Source organism: Chaetodon trifascialis, chromosome 17 (assembly GCF_039877785.1).
Source record: "Chaetodon trifascialis isolate fChaTrf1 chromosome 17, fChaTrf1.hap1, whole genome shotgun sequence".
NCBI lineage: Eukaryota > Metazoa > Chordata > Actinopteri > Chaetodontiformes > Chaetodontidae > Chaetodon > Chaetodon trifascialis.
In genome coordinates, this window is record NC_092072.1 from 18,479,242 (window position 1) to 18,504,000 (window position 24,759).

Below are 24,759 nucleotides of genomic sequence, written 5' to 3' on the forward strand. Positions count from 1 at the left end.
CAAATTTCGAAAACAGGTGTACCTTTGCTGGCCTTGACCCTGGTTTAAAAACAGACACCTGAATCTTGGTTGTGGTAATAAAGGACACGAACCTGAACATGACCACAGACAGAAACGTTAGCTTTCCAAGCTCTTAGAAAAGACATTTTTACAGTGATCAGAAGCATTTACTGCTGAGCCTTCTCCTGTTGCTGTGTGTGTAGGCCACTAGTGTTAATCAGGAGATCAATCACACTGATTAAGACTTGTATTCAGCACCCCAGCATGCAGCTACATGTTTCTGCACACTGTGTAATGTGTGTGAATTTCCTATACTTCATAATAACACCTACTTGAGTGCTTGGCTGCACGGCACCGTAGGTGGACAGCTCGTTGTCAGCCCTTCAGCCTCAACCCATCCTGCACACGCACACTCACCCACAGCCACACACAGATCGGCCCATCATTAGAGTCTGGATCACAGACACAGACATGGGGGGGAGGTGGAGAAGAGATGGATAGACGGAAAAAGGAAGAGAAAAAGGGAAGATGGATTCAGGAGGGAGGGTATTCAGGCACATCATTAGCACCAGGGATGGAGAGATCTAGGAATAGAGGAATATAATGAAGATAAGACGGTTCATTTGGGATTTTAAATTTACAAAAATATGCAAAAACGCAGAATACAAGAGGAGGCTTTTAACTGCATGCACCCTGTCATGCCTGCACAAAGCAATATGTTTCCAAAACTAGCCTAATTATCAATTGGTTGGAAATGTCATACAAAGGGCGACAGACACTTAGCCCAAACTAATTAACCAGAAGTTCGATTGTGATTACAAATAAATGTCATAATATTGTGTTAAATATAGATTTCTTTTTTCTTTTCTTTTTTTTTGGGGGGGGGGGCTCCGAAGCATTTGAAAACCATGTTTGTAGAACAGATACAGAGATGAAGCAGATATCCCTTGTGAAGTTTATAAGGAGAAGTAGTGACAATTAGGTAGATATGCTCAACAGACCAATCAGAATGCCCCCCACAGATATTTTATTCAATTTCTTTGTGCAGAAATGAACCAGTTTCCACAGAAACGTGTATCTCACTTTGTAAGCAGTTTGTAATGAGCAGGACTCTCAGATTGACAGATACTCTGCGGTATCCATCTAGCTTAGTTTCTCCTGCCGGGCCTGAAATAGCAACAGTACCTGGAGTTTGATTATCATTAATTCAGTTTAATTTCCTCTACTGTGACTGAAACATTCATATCCGTACATGAATTATTGGGTTTGAATATCTGAGCTTGCATCACAAGGAAAAGGCTGAAGATGGACTTGAAATTTTAAGCAGGACTCAATATTTGAACAGTGCATTCCAGGAAACCACAGAGAAGTTGTATTGACTTCCATCACTTGTGTTTCACTTTAGCTCTCAGAGAATATTGAGCTCATTGAAACAACATCAGCCAGTCTCCAAGGCACAAAAGTGGTGCAAAAAAAATGGATGGAAAAAGCTACAAATATGGGCTAAGAGGGAGATTGATGAGCGGGATTCAGAGATGACAAAGCTATGCAGAAACAGCATTTGATGTTTGGATCACATGACTACAGTACTTATGTGTGAACAATGTGGATCATGACAGAACCACATATAATTATGACCTGACCCCACTGTTTCTCTCAGCTCTTCAGAGCTTTATAGTGTCTGATGCTGTAGTCAGTTTCTAGCTTTACTGTTTTGGTTCACTGTCACTGCTCTTATAGCATTGTTTTCTGCTGCAGCTGTCATCTTTTTTCAGAAAAAAGCTCTAAAAACCCTGAAGACTCTCAAGAAACCCCGATGACCTGCAAGGTGAGGATCATGTGAACAACAGGGGTAGCTGACCAAGTACTGTCGCTAGTGGGCTAATCTACTTACAATGGCGTTGAACTCTGCCCACTGCCACACTGTGAACAGATTCCACAGGGCAAAAGTCCCATTCACTAAAGAATTCGAGGCAACTGAACTATGCATGAACTGGAAAGTCTTATTTTGAAAGGATGCTACAAAATATGTTAAACTAGAAGTTCTTTGCATGAGTATTCAGAACGGATAAAATGTCCAATGTTTTGGTGCAAGGTTTGCTTGCATGAACGGACAGCTGCATCACATGTTCCTCTTTCCTGTTTATATTATGTTCTATAGTAGGTTACAAGCTAGCAAGCGTAACAAAAACTGGCTATCAATTCCCTCAGCAGTCTCACATGATCTTCATCATGCAGGTTGTAGCAGTCCATCAAGAGTCTAACACAAACTGATTGTTAACAAAGATAGCAACTAGCTGATGAATCTAGAGCAGTATCAACATATTTCTCTCAGGAGTTGGTAGAACAAACAAACATAAACAAAGATAAAATAAGAGAAAATATTCGTCTTAGCCTAATTCATCAGATGAAAACATGACAGTGCTAATGTTGTTCTGCATTGGTCAACTGTGTAAACAGGCCAACAAATTTACTTAAAATGTGATTGCGTTCACAGCTTGTTTATTGCCGCCCCCAAGTAGCCAAGAAATCATTTACTGCAGGTTTAAATTTGAATCAGAAGTTTTCCAGGACAGCTGTTGGATTTAGGCTGAGAGCGAGACCTTAGCAACAACCCCAAAAAGCGACATCAAGGTGACAGGAATGCATACATTGTAGAAAACATTTGAGAGAAAATTTGGCAGGTGAGGAGACAGGACAACAGACCAAGAATGGAAATGAGAGACGGTCAAAGCGGGGGCGGAATAAGGAATGCAAAAAAGATTGAAAAGAAAGAGAGGAAGAAAGCGGACGACAGGAGAAGAGAAAGCTAAGACGGTTATGTGACAGAATCAGCAGGCGCTTTATACAAGTGAAGAAAGAAAAGTCTTTTAAAGAGTCTAATGTGTGTGTGTGTGTGTGTGTGTGTGTGTGTGTGTGTGTGTGTGTGTGTGTGTGAGAGAGAGAGAGAGAAAGAGAAAGTACCTGTGACCTCGTCTGTGCATGGGGGTATGTGTGTGTAAGAAAGCTGTCAACTACTCCAGGCGAGAGAGTTCCAGCAGTGTGTCAACCTAATGGGCAGAAACTGGGGCATGGTGAATTATTCAGCAGCTTTTTAGGGGGAGAGAAGACGCTTCCAATATCTTCCCTTAGGAAAAGCACAAGGACCCTGCTCTCATAATACAGACACATGCACACACACACTGCACAGCATATGTGCCAGACTATGCCATCAGTTCACTCTCTGGCAACAGGTCTGAAACTCTTAAACTAATGTTCTGGTTTCTAAAAACAAAAGCAGCGGCAGCTAACTGGAACCCGCTGACACTCTCTCCATGTTGGTTAAAGGAAAGACAATTGGTCCAGTGGTCGACTCATTTACATTCGCATCACATTGATCCTTGTGTGCTTGAGAGATAATTGGTTCAGTGAAGGCTTATGTTCCATTACATAACACCTGATGTCAGACCTAAAAGTAATCCCTGAAAGAGTATGGTTTTGATCAGATTTCATATAGATCATGTTCAATATCTTATCCTGTATTTCACATTTAATTTAAACAATTTCTTACAAAATATGGTCCAGTTTGATAACACCAGTGCCATCTGTTGCTCAGAGTATCATTGAGTCCAAAATGGAGCCTGCTATAATATTAGCTGCATGACACCATCCAATTTTGTATAACCCTGCTCCTTTGAATGCCAAGCAATGGCAAGAGTTTTCTAGATAAATTTGCCATGACTTGAATTAGCTTCATCTAAGATTAGCCACCACCACAGCCTCTCTTTGCTAGGTTCTGGTGTGACCGAGCATTTGTGGATGAACTCATTGACGTTTGGTGGTTAAAATCAGAATCAGCCTTGACCTACAATACCCACATGTGCTAAACTCACTGAGAGTTCTTACTATGATTTAGTTATTTGGCATAGTGTGCTTTATAGGAAGAGTTGAAGAGATATGTGAGGAGTCTTCTCCAATTAGAATCCACCGTGACATTGTTATTGCACAGGATCATTCACATTTTAAGTAGTCCAGGAGTAAACCCCCAGACAGACAGTTAAGCCTCACTAACAATGCTAGTGGAGCAGGATGCCTGATGAACTCACTGGATGGACTCAGTGGACCACAGGTTCTGAAAAGTGGAGGTAATTGAGGAGAGTTGCATTGAACTGACATTGCAATGACAGCTGTGGAGAAAGAACGGCTTGGCTCACAGAGGTTGTGGGAGACTCTGTTATTTTTTAAAGTCAGGTGATCTACATGTAAACAGGGTAAACGTACCATAGATAGTCTTCTGCATAGAACTTTGGCTAAGCTGCATATAAACATATTTTTACATTACATTTAAACCAATGTATCAAATGAAACAAGCAGGCATATGTTACTGCAGGATTCACTTTACTCAGCTTTTCTGTTATTTGTAAGCAGCTTGTTTTCAAGTAGTTGCAACTTGTGGCAGCTGCTGGGGGCAACAGTGCATGCCTAGTAAGGGCATGTAAATTTGATTTGCACAAAATCTGAAAAAGAACATTACAGTACTAGACTGAATGGATTGGCACTGACAGGAATGCCACTACAATGAACACTGAGCACCAATATGGCAACAGAATGAAAAAGCACAGATCCAGCAGGTCACCACTTAAAAACCCTCTAACATGGACAAACCACCCGTCCGAAAGTGTTTCTCTCCTTTTTTTGTCCCTGAACTCTCAGCTGCCAAAGAGTCAAACCTTATGTAACACATGACATTTACAACAAGGTCCAGTTCCCTGCCTACCTATCTGCCACTCTCTCCTGTGTCCCCCCCTCCCAGACTCTCCTCCCCCCGCTTCTCTCTTTCTCTATCCAATCTGACTCACTGACATTTAATTAGTTGGTGAGTGGAGGACATCTCACCACATCAGCCCTGTAGTGTTGTTGACCTTTTCCAACTGGGTCACTCATCTGCCATTAGAGCCACCGCTACTACCACTTCACTCATACATACACACACACATGCACAGACACACGCTTGTCTACTTGCATCCTTGTGAGGCCACTCTTTGACATAATGCATTCCCTAGCCCCTATTTCTTTTTATTTCTGTTTTATCTTTGACACATTACTAGGCCTAAGCCAGCACCAGGCCGTCGACCCGTGAGTGTGTCTCTTTTATTTTCTTGTATTTTATTTCTTTTTATTTCTATTTTATCTTAGCCCTTATTTAACCCTAACTATCACAACTTAATGCATAACCCAAAGCTTAAACTAAATCTAATTCTAAAATAACCTTTAAAACCAAGTCTTAACCTTCAAATAGCTTTTTGAAGGTCTGTTCAAAAAGGACTGGCCAAAATGTCCTCACTATCAAAAATGTTCTCAGATCCATGGTCTCAAACTCCAACTGGTTCTCACAAAGACAGCTGTACAAGGAGACATACACGTACACAATCGTGTTTCCATCACTTTTAGGGGCATAGACTTAGATTTCTTGGTGACTTACCCTAACCATAGTCATCACCACTTCTTGCCTAACCCTCACCCTGACTTTACCACTTAACGTTAACCCAAGTCGTCACCTTTGCATTTTGTCCCAGAAGATGAGTCCCAACAATGTGACTGTGTAAACAAATCTATGTCCCCACAATGTGAGTAATACATACACAGCCACACACACATCCTCTCTCTCTCTCTCTCTCTCTCTCTCTCTCTCTCTCTCTCTCTCTCTCTCTCTCTCATGGTACTAATAGGAATACTCCAGTGTGATGCTGAAATGAGCCAGCTGGTGATCTGGCAATTGACAGTTAGGTGGAGTTTCTTTTGCATAAATGAGATGAAGTCACATTGATGATTTGTGATGCAGCCAGTCTGTGTGTGTGTGTGTGTGTGTGTGTGTGTGTGTGTGTGTGTGTGTGTGTGTGTGTGTGTGTGTGTGTGTGTGTGTGTGTGTGTGTTTCACATCTTTTCACAGTGGTGTGGGTTTGATGATTCGGTGAATGTTGTTTGTGTGTCTGAAGACGCTTCCTTTCAGTTGATTGCATCACTCTAATCACCCATCATAAGAGGAGACTAACAACAGTTATCCTTTCATCTCTGGTCAGTGCAAAATGCCCTTTGCAACACACACATGTGCGTAGAAGGCTACACACATGCATGCACAAACACACATGCACTCACACGCACACACACACCTGCACACGCAGTCAAAGCCAATCAGAAGTTTTCACTTCTCTCTCCCCCCACATCTCCTCTCCACTCCTCAGTGCTGACATATCACCCAGCAACATCAGCTGCCAGACACCTCCTATCAGGATCGGTTTGGAGGCCTTTTAATCCGCCCTCTAAAGAAGTCTTTCCTGTCAATGGAGGGAAACGTGACCCCAATACCAAAGGCGGAAGAGGGAGGGGTAGTGGTGGAGAGTAAGGGGTGAGGGCCTGGCAGAGCGAGCTACCCAACTGGCCCTGCATGCCGGTGTTGGGATGCAGCCCAGACAGTTTTTTTTCTGGCCAGAGAGGTTTGGAAACATCCTCTGCATAGACATCGAGGAGGAGCTTTATCGTGGAGGGTGGTGGGGTTGTCGATCACTGGACAGAGAAGTGAAAGTCAAAGTAGATGCAGAAAGGAATGGAGAAAAGCAGCTGAATATCAAAGTGCACCTTTAAGAATTCATCTTTAGTAATAATTTTATGATTAACCTCTTTTTGTGGAGCATCTTGCTGCTCGGAAGACCTTTCGTTTCTTTGCCCTCAATTATAAAGATTTCAATGTGCCTGCAGCACTACAAAGTTGTGAATTGGTTTTTCAAGTATTCAGTGTATCCTCACTAAACTTACACTGCTTCATTTTTATTTTTTATTTTTGGCCACTTGAGGGCAACATAACAGGCTGGAAACACATTTACATACAATTACCCTATATGGTTGTTGCTAAACAAAAAGTACCTCATTTACATGGTGAGCAGATACATAGCAACATTAACATTCATTTCCAAATGTGTGTTTGTCCACCTGATGACTCTGTATTGCTCTCCACCAACTCATGAGGGAAAAATCAGGCTAGTTAGCTGCTAGATATATTCACCAGCTAGTAGCTAAATTAGTCAGTTTGGCATTGGACGCTGGGGAATATATAGTTGGTAGTTGGACGCTGGTATAAAATATAGTTTCATAGCTTTTTTTGTCGCAAAAAGCAGTATCTGAAAATAATACTAAGTTAGAATTCAGTGGGTTTGTCACTGCAGGTGGCCTCTTTGACATTACACATAGTCATTTCATGTATTGTTTATATGAACATACTGATTAGAGGAGCTTTATTTTTTTTATTTTTTTAATGAAAGAAATGTGGATTAAATACATCCATTCCTGTACAAAAAAATGTTCTTCATTAAACCCTACACCAGGTGACTTCACTGATTACCTCATGTCAGTCAGTCTCACCTGTTCATTGGGTTAGGTTGTAAAAAACATTTCCATACATGTGGCCCTCTGTGGCACATGATTTCATAGCCCTGAAATGGAGAATAAGGCACTGAGAGCCATCATTACGGCCCTTCCATCACCATGTCACTGGCATGATGTTTGTCCATGTGTCATCTCACTTCACACCTTCTCCATCCTTCTGTGTCCAGAGGAGCCAGGCCAGGGTACTACATCATCTCCTTGGCCTACTGCTTTGCTCCATTCTCTCAAAACGCACACCACTCTACTGCAGTGGTGTCCAACTGTGTGTCATGGATGGTCAAGAGACTGTAGCTTTTTATTCCAACCAGTCACTCGGGCAGCTGTCCCAGCTAGAGGTGGTGAATTAATCAGCAAAATCACCTGGTGCAGTCTTTGGAAGGAAAAGCTGCAGACTCTTGGCCCTTCAAGGCACTTGTTCGCCCACCACTCCACATGAGGTCCCAAATACTCTGTAATCATAGTGAAACCCCCAACTACACAGCCATAAAAACTGCTTCCCAAGCCTTCATTTGGAGACATGAAAACCTGACACCTCGGCCAAGCTGCCAACTAATGTGTGTAAACAACTACAGCAAGAAAAGTGTCACTGATCCCTTTGATATCAGACAGTCTGGAACCCCTGTAGAGTCCAAACCAGACAAATGCAACTAAGCCAGTGCAGTCCAGGACAACGCCTCAGCTTTTTCACAACAGATGACACCATTAGGTCACAGCAGACTGTCTCTCTATCACTCCTCCATTCCTGTTGGTCCAGTCACTTTCGGACCAGGCTGGTAGACAGACATGTCAAGCCCCTCAGTGGCTCATTTAGCAGCTGAGATAATGTATAAGTTCGGCCCATGAACAATCTGTCACTGCAGTAAATAAACCATCATGTTAGAAGAACGACCACAAGCCGAGATTTAAAGCATTAAAAGTATCCTGGATGCCACAAGATTTATCCATGTATTTAAAAAAAAATCTTCCATACTACACTCACATTTTGACTATCAACAATACAAGATGCTGTAAACTCAAGACACTCACATAAAGCGCTGAAACAAGAGTATGAGAGCCCCTCCATAAGTTTACATGGCAACAATCAATTTTATCATTTGAAAGCCTGTTTCTTGCAGATTTTATTAGCTGTTACTGCTAGCTGGCTGTTTCAGGTAACATTAACTTCAAGAGTTGGTTGAAAATGTTATCTCATGCCAACTTTTTATATTATGATCACATCTGACTCTTTTAAAAATTAGAATACTGTAAAGGGGTCTTGACATGATATTGTTTTAAATGCTGAAAACATGATTATGTAGTAACAGCACTGTTCTTGTACTGCAGTGTATAATTAGTCCCAGTATTATAAGTATGATGAGGAAAAATGTATTGTGAATTGGTTCAGTGTCCTAGGGGGACAGACATAATGTCTCCATATAAGCCTACAGGCCACAATAGGGTCCAGCTACCTGGGTTTTGGCACACTCCAATTTTATGGGTTCAAGACTAGTAGGAGACGTGAATTCAGTTCATAACTAGGTGTTAACATAACTGGAGATGATTGTAGCAGTGGAGGATCATTTCACAAATAGATAAAACAGCTAAACTGCTAAAACACTAACAGAGTTCACCATGAAATTAAACACACAAAGTATATACTGGAAGGCAGGGTAGTTATTGTGGAGAAATTCTATCACAAACCCCAACAGAAAACTTGCACACTACATCTTACACTGCAAGGAATAGCAAACCTACAAACCTACATTGGCCACCAACCTTCAAACCTACCACACTGTATGCAAGGAGGGGTGTGTGCACCTCAAGTACTCCTTGCAGGTCTCCCACTGCCAAAAGGAAAAGACAAAGCCAGGTATTGCAGTGCGATTCATTTGGCTCAAGTTCAGAAGCTTAAAAGACATTCCAGAAAACAATTACAACCAGCCAGACTTCAAAGCAGTGTCGAACAACAATTTACAACAATCTATGGTTAGATGTGTTGGCCAGACAGCATTGATGATCCAGTTCAGGCAAAAACAGACACCTGACACTAAATTTGCAATAATGGGAATGTGGCAAAAGTCCTCCTACACTACCATACCCGTTGGGTTACCTTGCTCAGTATGATGAAATGCAACACTGGCTGCACTGTGGCTCAAGCAGAGGAGAGGCAAAGGCTGAATCCTTTCCTAAAGGGTTAGATTATTATATTAGTGGTAGGTCCAAAGTTAAACAAAACCTATAATTATCTACCTACTGTACCCCTTCAGCGTGGAGCTACAGACCACACATCAATCTGGATCAATCAGGACACAGCCACACCACCACTGGATATACAAGAGGTAGATAAGTAGGTTTCCGATAAAACAATAAAACCAATTGTTCTCCCCAAATCTCCTTCAACTGTGCAAACAAAGCAGTCCTATCTGCAGGCCTCAGGCAAGGAGGCATTAATTGCCCACATCTGTCGTTATAAAGGTAGGGAAGTTCAATCTAACCCTAATGACAAGGGTGGTGCTCCAAAATTTGATGTCAGCCCTCTCAGTATTATCAGCCTGTTCATTGTAACATAACCCTGTTTGGCTGATTGGTTTACATGCTTGGACAAACAAATGGTTGGATGAAAACCTTACTGTTTCACTCTTAACATTATAAGAGAAAGGCCTTTTAGGATGACTGTATTTGACGAATGTACTGCCATCTCAAATAATGAGTTTGGAGTTAATGAGTCGGGGTTGCTGGAGGGTAAACTTCTGATGTACCAGCATCCAGACCAACAGTGGATGTACCATTCATGAAGGAGGCTTTTTTTAATGTTATCTGTCTGAAATGCTGCTGGCCTTGTAACGCTGGCTTTGGTTACTGTTGTAGCCTACGTAAGCTTTTTTACCCAAGCCAACATTTCCAGCCAAACACACAATTTCATTCCTTACACTTTGTACACTCTTGTATTTTTGGTTTATAGGGGGTTCATTGAAAGAGGCTACCATCCAAACTCTTTATACTGTATTTATATGGAGTATTGCTCTCCCTACAGTCCCATGCACACAACTTCTGGAAAAATTCAAAGCTTGACAGCACCGCTGTGCATAGTTATAATTGCTAAGCTATGATTTGACAATCTCTGCTTGGGGGAGGGGTTCAGCACACTGTCAACTGATCCTACATACAGTACTGTCAAGCCAAGTTGCAGCTTATTTTCATGTCAAGTAATAAATGTCTTGCAAGTAAATCAAGGGGAAGTTTCATCCTGTTCCTATCTGAACATACAGTCCACTGACTAGTGTGGGCTAATGAGTCTCAAGAACGCCCTTGAACTGGAAAATATTTTCAAACCACATGTCTGCACAATAACTGTCCTTGAGCAATTCAAAGAATCCCTGCCTCCTCCAGGGATACTCTTCTAGCCCTGACCTCTAATCTCTGAGAGGTGACAGGAAAGAGAATTTCCCCTGGGATCAACAAAGTATTACATTATTATTATTATTATTATTATTATTATTATTATTATTATTATTATTATTATTATTATTATTATTGTTATTATTATTGTTATTATTATTATTATTATTATTATTATTGCCAAAATATGGGGGATTGAGTTTCAAATCAGTAGATATTTCAGAAATCTCCCTGTTTACCTTTCAGCCATAGATAAAGAGCACACATAGCCAAAGGGACGACACTAAGATGTTAAGGTTTTAAAACTTTTAATGAGCCCAGAGAAAGAATGATAAATGAAGGTATTTATTATAATCTGCTACTAGTTATTTGATTCTTAAACACTGCAAAGCAGGTAATACAAATTCATTTAGGACTCAGTTAAAGCTGTAAGTGAAGTGAAAGCTGAGTCTGAAAATTTGTCTGTTTTTCTCTGCTTCCACAAAATCTGGTGTTATTCCTGGGTAATTGTAAATTTGTGTTTTTGCTGTCAAAGTAAGGAGAAATTTCCCAGGCTGTACATGTGAAGTGCAGAAACCACCATTCCTGGAACAAAGCTCGAGCCTTTCATAGTTGAAGTGGCAGCCGAGTGGAGTGGCGCGTAGGCTGTCCTTTAATCAGATGGCACCAGTTCAAGCCCATGTGACAACAAACATTCGTCCTTCTCAAGTGTCCTTGACAAGTCACTGAAGCTGCAGCTCCAGGGGTGCTGTTCAGTGGCCGCCCCTGACCCTGTGAAAAAAGAAAAATTAAAACACCCCGCTCATTATTGGTAGCAGCATAAATCATCTACTGAAAGTGCAATGCCATAAAATAGCAAATAAGTAAATCCAATGACAAAGTACCTTGGATTAACCCAAGTCCTTAAATCAACCAGCTTTTGCCTGCAGTTATTACACCACATTGATTCTCCACAGTATTTCTGCAGCACTGTGGTTTCTGGACAGAATTTTTGGCACCGATCTTCAATGCATTCATTTAAGCTTGTATAGCTCATGCTGGTGTACCTTTGGATTTGCTTTTGTTGCGTTTCATTGGCACTACTGGTGGTAAAAGACAATTAATCATCCATTTCAGTGTTACAATTTGGATCTTATACCTTAAAAGCATTTCTCCTCAGGGATGATCTGGTTTATTATGTTCCCAGTTTGAAACTTTTTTTTTTTTTTTTTTTTAAATGAAATACAGTATTCTGTGTGAATAATACTTGTGGAACTCCTCTCCACATACTTTTTTATACCACATAGGTTGGTTTTTATTGTTTAAGTTAAGCCCATACTTCGATGAAGAGGACTCTTAGTACTTCGTCATGCACTGATACATTTGCAGCCATTTATTCTTTGGAATCAAATCCATATTGGACAGCATTGCCCCCCACAATTTACATCGTGTACCAACATTCATTTGGACTCTTTAATCAGTGAGGCAGAAAGTGAGGATGTTCAGGTTTGGGTGGTTGGTTGGGCCTGTACTGTAGCACATGTGACAATTTAATGCAGGATACTGTCACAGACCTGCAATTAACGTCCATGTTTTCATCTCTAACTACACTCTTTGTGCTTTAATTGCCTAACCTGAACCAAACCTTAACCACAATTTATTTGTCATAACTTGGTTCTTTGCATAACCTTAGCTATACCATAGTTATCATGTCCAAGTGTTGTAGAAGGATATAATTTTTAAAACTTCAGTGGCCAGTGAAGGTTTAAATCCAGCTGGGGACTATTTTATGAGATGTAAAAAGATGTTGTCATTGAGTTTAATCTAGGGATTTAGAAAACTGCCCAATATCTGTACCCTTGTCTGACGATAGAGTTGTATTTTCGACAATAGTGAGCTTCCAAGTTTGTGGCAACAGTTTTGAATCAGCATCAGTGTTGAACAAATTCTCATGTGTTTGAATGAGAGCAAATCCCTGCAGCCAGGTTCCAAAATCTTGTGGAAAGCCTGAAATGAGAAGAGTGGAGGCTGTTTTAGCAGCATCTTAACGGCCTTGGTTCAGAAATTAAATTAACAGTTACATATGGGTGTCCTCGTACTTTTGGCCTCATTGTGGATCATTAAATAGCAGTCCAAGAACCTGATATTTTCATTGTGTTTTAAGAATGATTCTGCTTCATCATCATTTCATTGTACAAACTCAAGAAAATGGGAACATAATGTCAAGAGGGTTTAATCCTCATGCATGATTCTGCAAGTTTCCTGTCTGATATGAAACTACAGTCACCCCTGAAAAACACCATGTGCAGTTATGACACTGTCTGAGTCGAGTGTGGTGGAGCCAGTCCAGTCTGCTTCCGCATCCTATCCTGGGAGCGATAAACTCCAGGTCCAGGTGATAAAGTTGAGGATTTCTGCGGTTTGCATCCCATTACTAAATCCCTCACCACCCTGAAACTCCTCCAGCTACAAAACCCAGTGAGAAAGAACATGAGAGCTTCATTAGGCTTATCCAGAGCTATAAAGTATATAAAGTTAACTAACCTCATGCGGGCACACATCAGCATTCTTCTTTATCTCTCTCCCCTTCACCCTCTAAGGAGCTCCCTCCTGTGACTTGCTGTTCCAGAGGATGCTTCCAAAATGGCGGCTCAGGGAGCGCCGCTATTCCCCTGACTGCCGAGATGAGATGCAGGGTTCTCTCTCGTGAGTGCAGCAGAGAAGAGGAAGAGATACACAGGAAATTGTGTGTGTGTGTTTTTTTTCCTTTTATTTTCTTATCTTTCTCTGATCTGATCTGATGTGAAATCACAAATTGGCCCCTCGCCGCTGCCCCCTGTGTACATAACAGAACTCATTAAAGAGAGGAGGGTTATTAAAAAGTGATGGAGCGAGGGAGGACTCTGACAAGAAAAACTGATTCTGTTTAATAAAAGAGATGGAAGAAGGAGAAGAAGGAGAAGCTCCAGAAAGAAACTTGCTGTGGAAAAGAGGCTAGGCAATGAGGGAGCTGTGACGAGCCACTATTCACTTTCACGGATGGCTTGCACAAATACTCTGGATTCTTCTGAGGCTTTGGACATGCTTAGATATTTATTTTCCAACAGATGATAACAGGGAATAGGACATCTTTTCCACTGGCTCTGTTTCTGTGCCCTACATAGACTAAGGCTGGGCAGAGACAATACAATATGAAGGCAGCAACTCAGCTGGCTGCAGAGTAATCTGTTGTTTCTTGAATCCCAACAATCAGCAAAAGCCCCTTGAGGTCTTGACTAAAAATACACCACATATTACTGTTCACTTAAGATAAAAGCATTTGTTAAATGACCGTATCTTAACAGCTCCTCTGCTCAGGGCAATAGTTTTGTGGTGGGGGTGTGTGTAACAGCAGGAGATCTCTGGTATTCTGCTTCATGGATGTTCATCTATAATTCATCTGTTGTGACTGGGAACACATACATGAAATGCCAGTATATCTTGGAGGATTGCGAGGGAACGACGCAAAGGTAACTAAACGAGGTACGGGGCGACAGATAGAGATAGAAAGACAAAGAGAGAGGAGACAAATAGGCAGCGAGGAGGTCTGGTAGGGGGAGCGAGTGAAGAGAGTTTCTTCCAGGTTGTTTGTTCTCCAGAGGCTACTGTGGATCCAGATGGACTGAGGCTGAGAGGGAACAGAATGTGCATCAATATTTACTCGCCTCCCCTCACTTTTCCCACCAAGACTGGAAAAAAGCAGAACACTGGGCACACAGGCAGCCATGTAGATGATCACACATGCTTGAATGAATCAGTCCTTATTGTAAATGGCCATAGATATAGAATTTGTAGAAATGCATGTCTTCAAATGTAAGAAATCATATGCACATGCATCCTCGTGAGAGCACGTATGGGAGCAAAGGCGTGTGTGCGTGCACCTGCCGCCTCGTATCTGTGAGTAGAAATTGAGTATGTGCCTTCAGGTTCTGTGGACAAAAAAGGAGAGCCCCCTCCGTGGACGGGTGAAATGGAGAAAAATGAGAGAGAGAGACTCACAGAGGGAGGAAGGATGAGTCAGTGATGTCTGTTGGCTTTGCTGCTGCTCAGTGAATCACTGTGCAGAGGAACCAGCAATAACTGAAGAGACTATAACCTGTGGCCTGCGGCATCCCACCTGTATGCCTCAGCAGAAACAAAACCACTTGCCCCATTCAACATCCTCCTGAGGCCTCATTTATATAAACATTACAAAAACACAGAGAAGGTGGTGGAAGGTTGTGTATGCCACTCCCCAAGCAAATGTTAAGCTTTAGGGAAACTAATCTGCCAGGAGAATGTGTGTAGCTCTGCTTCCCTGTACCTTTTGTGCAGTAGTCTTATGCTGGAACATTACATGGATTAAAATCCGATGCGTTTGATAAACACATTATTTCAACATATCATATTTCAAAAATTAAGTGAAGGCCACATGCTAGTTCAGGATTCTGCTGCTCCTCCCCCAACGCAACGTACCCTTTAATGACGGTGGACCATTTCAAAAGCTCCACTCTGCCCAAGCATCCACCTGCCAGGTGGATGCAAATTTTTGTCCTCTGAATTGGGACAGGATTCATCCAGCATTTTTTTTTTTTACTTTCTGGACCGGACAATCTGACAAGCACACCTTCTTCACATAGCGATTGGCCAGGTGTGTGGAGGTATGCGTGTGGAGCTGAGACCCATATATCAACTTTGTACATATTCTGCATTCACATAATAATATTCCATTTCATAAATTGAAATAATGAAGATCTCATAAGCAGATTGTGACACAGGGACAGTCTAAGGCAATAAAGCAGAACCCCTTCAGGACCCCTTCGCCCTGGGAGTTGTAGGGCTTCTGGAGTTTTGGGGCAGTTTGCTTTCTGGTTTGGTAGATTGGTACTGTAACTCTGATGGCATCAGCACTTGGAGACAGTGGCAAATGGTGACACAGATGGCTAATTTCTTAAAACGCAATGCCCTTTCTGCACCTCCTTTGTATTTTAAACCTTTAAAGTGTATTCTTTAGTGAGTTTTATGTGAAAAAGTCACGAATGGCCTGCCTTAGATGCAATTTCTGTACCCACTCTCCTCCATCTCTGCAAATTCATGTTTAAGTCACTGCTCAGTGCACATATCTACAGACGGGTGTTAAGATAATTTATTCTTATAATATAAACACTCCCAGCAGAGAAGCGTATGCCGTAAAGCCAGAATACTGTTCAAATGATTTTATTTGAAAGCTAAAGCATTCCACACATCCCACATGAATGAATTGTAATAAGCTAATGTGAGTATTATTGTGGATTATTGTTTTTGCTTCACCGTCAGGGGTGTTTTGCTGGGAGTGTGGGTTGGGTATAGCCTGTGACTATATACAGTTTTAATGTTTTTGTCTAATTAAGTCAAACAGTTTACATGATTGTGCATTCATAGGACAAACTATAGCGTCATCTGTCTGCCGCTCATCCAAACTTTCGCATTGCTTTTATTCCTTTTCTTGCATGTAAAAGCAGTTTGTTCTGAAAAGTGCTACACAAACAACATTTGTTGCTCATTTATCTTTGTTCTCCAGTGAACCCTGCAGGCATACTTACCGGACATGAAGATTTAGAAAAAGACAGTGTGCTCGAGTAGAAACCCAGAATGTCAGGGATCATGCTCACTCAGGCGTCCCCTAAACAGACATTGGCAGAGAGACCCAGAGGACCTGGAAGTGGAAGCAAGCTCTGACTGGGGAGTGAACCTGGTCGCAGGTGCTCAACCGTAACCGGCAGTCAATGAGCCAGAGTGGGGCAACAGGTAAATAAATACAATTAGTCCAAATTTGCTTTGACAATTAGCAGCAGTTACCTCAGCTCACCTTTTGCTGGGTCCTCACACACTCCCAGCAAAAACAACGATCCCTCAGTGTTCTTCATCTGTTCATGTGCCTCACTGTTTTTATTCATTTTCATGTATTCCTTAATAGTTTATTTCATAAGGAAAAATACATTATCTAAAGACAAACTGAAAGCAGTTATCTAATACTTATCTAATGCAAATATCAGATATCTGAAGGTAGGCTGAGTCAGCAGGACACAATAAAGCACACGTTAAGAAACATTACATTTAAAAACTACACAAGATTACAGGGTTGTTGCTGAATCAACCAGGATGTAGTAGCTTTTTTTTTAAAATTGGTTGAGTTTGCAGCAACTTTCAAGTGATCGGGAAGCTAGTTCACTTTTGCAGAAGACGCTGTCCGAGGAAAAGATGCTTTGCAGATGGAACTTCAGAGGTGCTACTCGAAGCAGCTCTGGTGGATCTTCTGCAGTTCTGTAATCTCTGATTAATTTGCAGAAAGGCTGAGGGGCAAGTCCATTTCAAATTTTAAACACAAGCATTACATAATTAAAATCAATAATGCTTGCCACAATTAAAATCTTGTACTTACTTACAATGCGACAATGATAGCACCTTATTCCCTTTTATTTTCGAGGTCTGATATTACACTGCACGCTTGTTAACAGGGTTCATTTATCTTCAAAGATCTTGCAGGCTCCATGACTTTCTGTACAACGTAGATATACAAAGCCAAGGTCAAGCTGTGTGGCTGACAGGAGGGCCATGAATAGGAGTAAACAGGGACGGGTTAGGTTACTTTTGTGTCTCCTGTGGCTGCATGTAGCATCACCGCCGCCGTGTCCATCTTTATCTCATCTGCTCCAGTTTTGGCGTTGAAGGGCACGCCTGCTTGCATGTCAGACATTAGAAGTGTGTGTGTGTGTGTGTGTGTGTGTGTGTGTGTGTGTGTGTGTGTGTGTGTGCGTGTGTGTCTGTCTGTGTGTCTGTGTGTCTGTGTTTTTGTGTCTTGATGTCTTTTTCCTGGAGGCGGAGGAGGCAGAGGGCGGCTGAGTCATGTGGACTCTGGGAGTGTATGTGTGCGTATGTGTGCGCACTGTGTGTGAAGTGGAGACAGGGAGAGAATAGAGGCACTCGTCTGTATAATGGAGTAAGAACTCAGCCAGCTTCGAGGAGCCTTCATCTGTCTGCTGCAGCACCAATACACACACATACACACACACATACACATACACATACACATACACATACACATACACGCTGTTTCCTGGCCCACAGACCTAACCAGACCAGCTGTAATTTGTCATTTGGCTGCGAACTGGGCCGTCAGCGCTGGGTTACTTTTAGCTTCCGGCTTGATGGTAATCCCTACCTTTGAAGGCCGGCCAATCCAATCCCATGGCTGACATTGCCAGAGAGGACTACACCATTGTGACCTTTATGGCGCACCAGCTAATCTTTCCACAGTGAGAGAGAGAGGGGGAAAGAGAGAGTGGAAAACTGGCAATGAGTTAAACAAGCTTACTTGTCCTCCATAACTCCTTTCTCCACATCCTCTGTTCTACTTTTTTTCTGCAGAAAACACCCAAAGCCTTTTTCCCAACATGCTCTGTCTAGTCACTTTGTTTCAGAAAAATGAAGAAAAAGTCACACAGCCTTTTTAGTCACTTGACATTTAGCAAATCCTCATGTTTCTGCCTCTGGCTCTGTGTTCTGGGTGTGTAGAGGTGGCATGCGCCCTGTTTGCATCCTTGGCAGCATTTGGCACATTTGTGGACATGGCGTCATTTAAGGCTTTTTCACACCTGGTTGGTTCACATCACTTATCTCGGTGGTTTCACCTTTAATTTTGGCCGCTCAGGCCTTACGAGAGCACAGGAGCTGGACAGAGAACGTGTTGAGAGGGATGCTCAGATCCCTCAGCAGCCTGAATCACTTAATTTTGAGCATGATCTGATCATTTTACATGTATGTATGTAAATGAGCGGATAATTAGCATAAAGTGTATAGTCAACATATAATTGATGACTTTTCCAGTAACATAAAGAATTTTTTCCAGAAAAAGCAAAGAAACAGACTAAAAAATGCTTAAAGAAAGATCACATTTCGCTCTGGAACAACTTCATGCACCTACCAAGGTATGTAGGTGTGTCTAGCCATTTTCTCTCATCTTTGTCTCAGCACTCCAATCCCTCTCTCTCATTACAGGAACCACAGGGGGGCAATGAAACCATAAAGCTTCATCAAGACGTGCCCCCACCCTGAGCCTCACTCACTGGATTCCTGGCTATGCTACCTCCTGGCCTATCATCTATCCCCAGTTGACCCTCTGTTCCTCCCCTTGTGCTCCACTCCAGGCCAAGCATATAATAGATTAGAATAAAGCATCTGTACATTGTTTCCAGTCTCATTCTTGCAGACTTTCCCTTTTATCGGTTGCTGAGTAGTGAAGACAGACTATACACAGCAACTGCAACGTCTCTGGTTCCAACATGTCATCCCCTTGATCCCTGTCCAGCTCTACTGTTTCTAAGACTAAGATATCAAAAAATAACTTTAAAAAATACATTTTGTACTCCACCCAATACATCATGCAAAAAAGTGACAATTTAACAATTTAGGCCCAAACAACCAGTCTGCGGGCTGGAAAAGGCCCTGACAAGTGAAGCTAAAAACAAAACTGCGTCTATTTGTGGCTGAAGCATCAATAAAGATGAGCGGAAAGTGCCTCTCTCGCTCAGTGGCATTTCATTTTGTTTTTAACTTGGTCCGCCAGCCCCCTGCCATCGCTTCATCTCTTTTGTTCCTGCCAGACCAGGCCAAAAGGGGGTGTTGGCTCAACATGAGCTCGCATCAGCAGGCTACCTCCAATCTCCTGCCATTTGCCAGCATGGTACCAATCAACACTTTACTCCCACCCCGCCGAGAAGCAACCGACTCTGAAGGAGACAGAAGGGGACCTGGTGTGATGGAGATATGGAATGCGTGAGAGAGAGTAAGAGAGAGAAGAAGGGGAGAGAGACAGAAATAGAGACAGGGAATGACAGAAAGCGGGAAGGCAGCTCCTTGTTGAGCATCCTAAATTTACCCCAGTACTGAGGCTCCCCCGTCGTCTTCAACTCTTGCTCTGTCAAAAGATCTGTGCCTCTGCTGAGCCCTGACACACACACACATGAACACACACAGCCATGCACACACACACACACACACACACACACACACACACACACACACACACACACACACACACACACACACACTCAAAGGTACAGTAAAATCTTTGATATTACTGCAGCTTCCTAAAAAGTCACCAAGATTACACTCAAATTTAAAGATAAGTATGAATTTCTAGGATGTCTCCACTATAAAAATTGCTTTAGTGCTTAATACATTTTAAAAATGATACCTGTGAATATAAAAGAACCAGTCAAATTACACCCCTGTGGATATTTATCTTTTTTTTTTCAATAATGGTTGCTGTACTTTCAGATATTTCTCCAATTTATCATAGTGTTTCCTTGCTGCCTAACCCCTCTCCTCACAGTGGAGAGTACTATTGATCCAAACCATTGCACTGATAAATGCGAGCTTTCATCCAATGGCCAAATTTTACAAATGAGAGTGTAAATAACTATGTAGATCTGCCCTTTACATATAAAAAATCTGCAGAAAAGAAAAATCTTTTTGTGTGTCATGGGCTGCATTGTGCTTTTACATTGTAGTATTGTAGGGGTCCATATCCCCCCTCTTGAATGATTCAATGTAACAAGACAGTAAAGTGTGATGCACTGCCTATTTCATTCAAATTAATTCAGCTGTGGTTAGGCTGCAATTACTTTCTTACAGGAGATCAATATTTGGGGAAATACGCATTTTCACTTTGCAGAGAGTTAGACGAGAAGATTGATATCACACTCATGCCTGTGTTAAATATGAAGCTACAGCTAGGATTCTGTTAGCTTAGCATAAACACTGAAATCCGCTTGCAAGACGCTAACCTGACTCCATCCAAGGGTAAAAATTAAAAAAAATCAGACGACCAGCACCTCCAAATTTCTGTTATTAATTCTGTGTCTTGTTTGTTAATATGTACAAACATTTCAAAGTGTAAACAAGTACTTGTGGGTTGGGGGGGGGGGGTTATACACTGTATGTCTTTAGCTGGGAGCAGTGACATCCAGAGGTCACGCTTTGGCTAGCTGTTTCCCTTTCACACCATGCTTTATGATAAGACAAGCCAGCAGCATCCTGGGTGTAGCTTCAAATTTAATGGACAGACATGAGAGTGTCTTTTCATCTAATGCTCATTAAAAAAGTGAATAAACAGATTTCCCAAAATGTAAGCGTATTCCTTTAATACTCAAAGTGTGACTAAAATATGTATTTCTTTGAAGTGGCAGGTAACAGTTCACTGCCTTGAAGCAGGATGAGACTCTGTAACTCTGTAAGTTGACTTTGTGTCAGGGCACACATTGCCTTCATCAGTGAGTAGAGGTTTGTGCCATAGGCTTATTTTACAATACTGTTGTGCAGTTGTGAAAAATGTTAATGCAAAGATTTAAAGAAGCAGTGTCCAATACTTTAACGTGACCATGTTGTTGACAGCTTGAAGCAGGTATGTGAGCACAACGAGGTAGTACGAGCGGGGCAGGCTGAAGAGAGAAGATGACGAATGATGAAAGTCACAAGAAAGTTATGTGAACGTTAAATTTTGAAATTAATAGACTTTGGGTCAGCTCTGCTGTTCTGGTTTCATGTAGTCAGTTTTCCAAAATACATTACTGTTAGGATCCTACCTTCCTGTCTCTCCTTTTGTGTCTCCTCTCCCTTTCCCTATGTGTGTGTCTGTCTGTCACCCCTGTTCCCGCGGCTGGGCATCCCTGTACCTGCAGCTGGCTCCACCTCCAGGTGCTCACCTGGAGCACATTTCCTGATTGTTTGCAGTACTTAAAGAAGTTGCAGTCTTCTCCCAGTCGCCGGATTATTCTCTCTCGTCCTCCCATGAGTGTGTTTGGTCATCTGGTTGTGAGTACTACGTCTCTTGTTCCTTCTCATTTTTCAGAGAAAGTGTTTTGTGTTTTGTCGTCTACATTCCAGCCACTTATTGTGTGCTGTGTTTTTCTTTTCAGTGTCTCCTGCCGCTTCCACGCGTGCCTCATACCCGCTTCGTCGGAGCTCCTTGTGTTTTCCTCCGCTCAGTTTGAGTGCGTCTTTGTTTCTCGTTTTCCACTCCTTTTGAGTGCGCCTTTTGTTTGTTTTCCTATCCGCTCGGTGAGTGTGTTTTGTGTTATCGTTTTGTTAATAAATTTATTCTTGATTCTTTTAAGTCCTGTCTCCGGGTCTGCATTACTGGGTCCAGTTTATTATTGGCTCTCCAGCCTAACAATTGCTGCATGTGGAAGGTATTTAACGAAGTTTCTTCGTCTACCTGAGTGCTTGGTGGCACGGTGGTACAGTGTCACCTCACAGCTAGAAGGTCCAGGGTTCGATTCCCGCCTGGGGCGCAGTGGGCGCTGGGGGCGTGTCTTCCACCATGCCTTCTGTGCCTGCTGCCCTTGAAGGCCAGGCCTTTCTGTGTGGAGTTTGCATGTTCTCCCCGTGTTCACCTGGGGTATCCTCCATAAAAAAACACTAAAAACATGCAAGAAGATCACCACCTGACCAATGGTGACAAAAAGGAACTGGGTCCTCGGGCGCCGCTGTCGGATGGCAGCCCACCGCTCCTGGTCTGCCGTGGAGGAAGGACTTACCAGGATGGGTCAAATGTGGAGAAAATAATTTCACGAAGCATGTCGTGTATGCAGTCTCCTCCATGTGTGTGTTGTGATTAATAAAAGTATGTCCTCTTCTTCTTCTTCGTTTCTTAATTGACAAGACAATTTTCTACCTACAGGCTAAATGAGAAGTGCTCAATAAGTGCTAAGATCACAAAAAAAGGAAAGAAAACAAAAGACATTCAAGGTTAAATGGAAAGAAAAGGAATGAAGCTAGTCCTAGAGTCAGAGTGAGCGAAATAGACAGTGGGGAGAAAATAGACTTGCTGAAGTAGAGTGAAGTGAAAGAGTCGACACATCGGGAGCGAAACGGAGAGGCAGCAGTATTGGTTCAGGCAAATATTGAGCAAGAGCAACAGCAGAGACAAAGCGGCGAGGTGAGGAAGAGATCAGCGGAGTGAGTGGAAGAACAGCGTAATGACAACGGTAGATATACTCAGGGTCTCGCCTGTCTGTTCCCGTTCCCCCTGGCTACGGCTGCCTGCCCTCGAGCGCCAGCAGCCGTGGCGGGGCCAGAGCAGGAGGCCCCGGACGCAGCATTTGGTCATTTCACAGAGCGCTGCAGCCCACCAAAACAATGTTGAAGCAATCAGAGCTAATTGCGCGCTAATGGCTCCCTTTCCACTTTTCCTCTCTAATTGGCTGGAGCACCATCTGCGCACGCACACACACACACACACACACACACACACACACACACACACACACACACTCGCACATACACAAGCAGGTCCCATTCTCACAACATAAGCATCCTGAACGGGCATCAGTTCAACTCTTAAAATAATGTCTAGGTTTAGAAACTGAAAAAATAACATCATATATTTCAACCAAATAGAGGATGAGGGATTTTCTAACACTGTTGGGTGGAGGGGGGGTGGGATTTATAGTTTAAACCGCCAGGGAAACCTTTAGCACGTTTGCATTGATTTTTGCCTTCAGAGCAGAGTGGTTAAAATAACCATGTAATCATTTGTTGGAATAAATGGATTCAGCTTAACAGGAGGAGTGTTTTCGTGACTCCTACAGGACCGCTGACGAGCCTGTTATTGCAGCCGCCGACGGATCTCCCCATCACACGCTCCATTTTGCCTCACCTCTCTCCCACCTGGTACGGGAAGCGGCGAGGGCGCTTCATTCTCAGGAATAGCTTGTCACCGCTGTCGTCTCTGCGGCTCCTTTCCCATGGATCAGGTTTCTTCCCTGCAGTTCTTTGTTATCACTTAGCACGAAATCTTTTTCGGCTGCGCAGTGTGGAAACCGTCACCGCAGGCAAAGGTGAAATGGGTACAGCAGGGGAAGTGCTTTATGTGCGCAGGTTGCCATGGAAACCACCTTTACCCAGGTTCTCCTCGCTCGCTCACCTTCCAGGATTCGAACGGCTTGCTCGCTTAATTGACAGATTCGCAAACACACACACACACACACACACACACACACACACACACACACACACACACACACACACACACACACACACACAATTGCACACGCAACCACACATTCACACACAAAGACAGTCCTGGAAAATGATTAAATCCTCTGCCCACCTGCTTGTTTACACTCTGGCAACCAGTTCTTCTGTTTCCTGTTTACTGAGACATTGTCCATGCGACCATCTGTCCATTTTTCCTGTTTGCAGTGAAAACATGATTTGTTCAGAACAGGTAGAGCACTTCTCTTTCACATAACTGTTTCACACATCAATGGGTTGCTTTGATTTTACTCAGCAACACACACCATCTCGCACACTGTGAGCAAACTATTCACTACTGCAAGGCTTTTCTCCTGTTTGTCTGTGTGTGTGTGTGTGTGTGTGTGTGTGTGTGTGTGTGTGTGTGTGTGTGTGTGTGTGTGTGTGTGTGTGTGTGTGTGTGTTCTTATGTGTGCGTTCGTGACCCTGTCTAAATACCCATGCATTTGCATGTGTCTAATCCTCGTTGTGTGCTTGTCCAGGGCTAAACAGAAGTGTATTAAAGGTTCCCTGTGAGCTACACTACCGAGAGACACACCCAGAAAACACACCCTCAATTCACACACTCAGAGAGAGCTGAGATTTCCGTGTGATTGTAGCTTTCTCTGTTTGAACACCCGCATTTGTATTTCTTCCCAAACAACGTTCCAGCTTGACACCGCAAAACCGCATTTGTCCAAGCTGACGCAAAGACATGCAAGATAACTGAATTTATAACACTTTAGACTTGTCAGCTCAGTAAAACAAAGTGTCCAGATGCAAGCTCAGAGTAATGACGCTCTGTCAGAGCGCCGCTGCGATAGCCAGCTTTAAAGTGTTTTCACATGCCATATGGAAAAACTGACAACAGCTTTTTTCATTTCTTTGATTCCTAACTTGTTCAATATC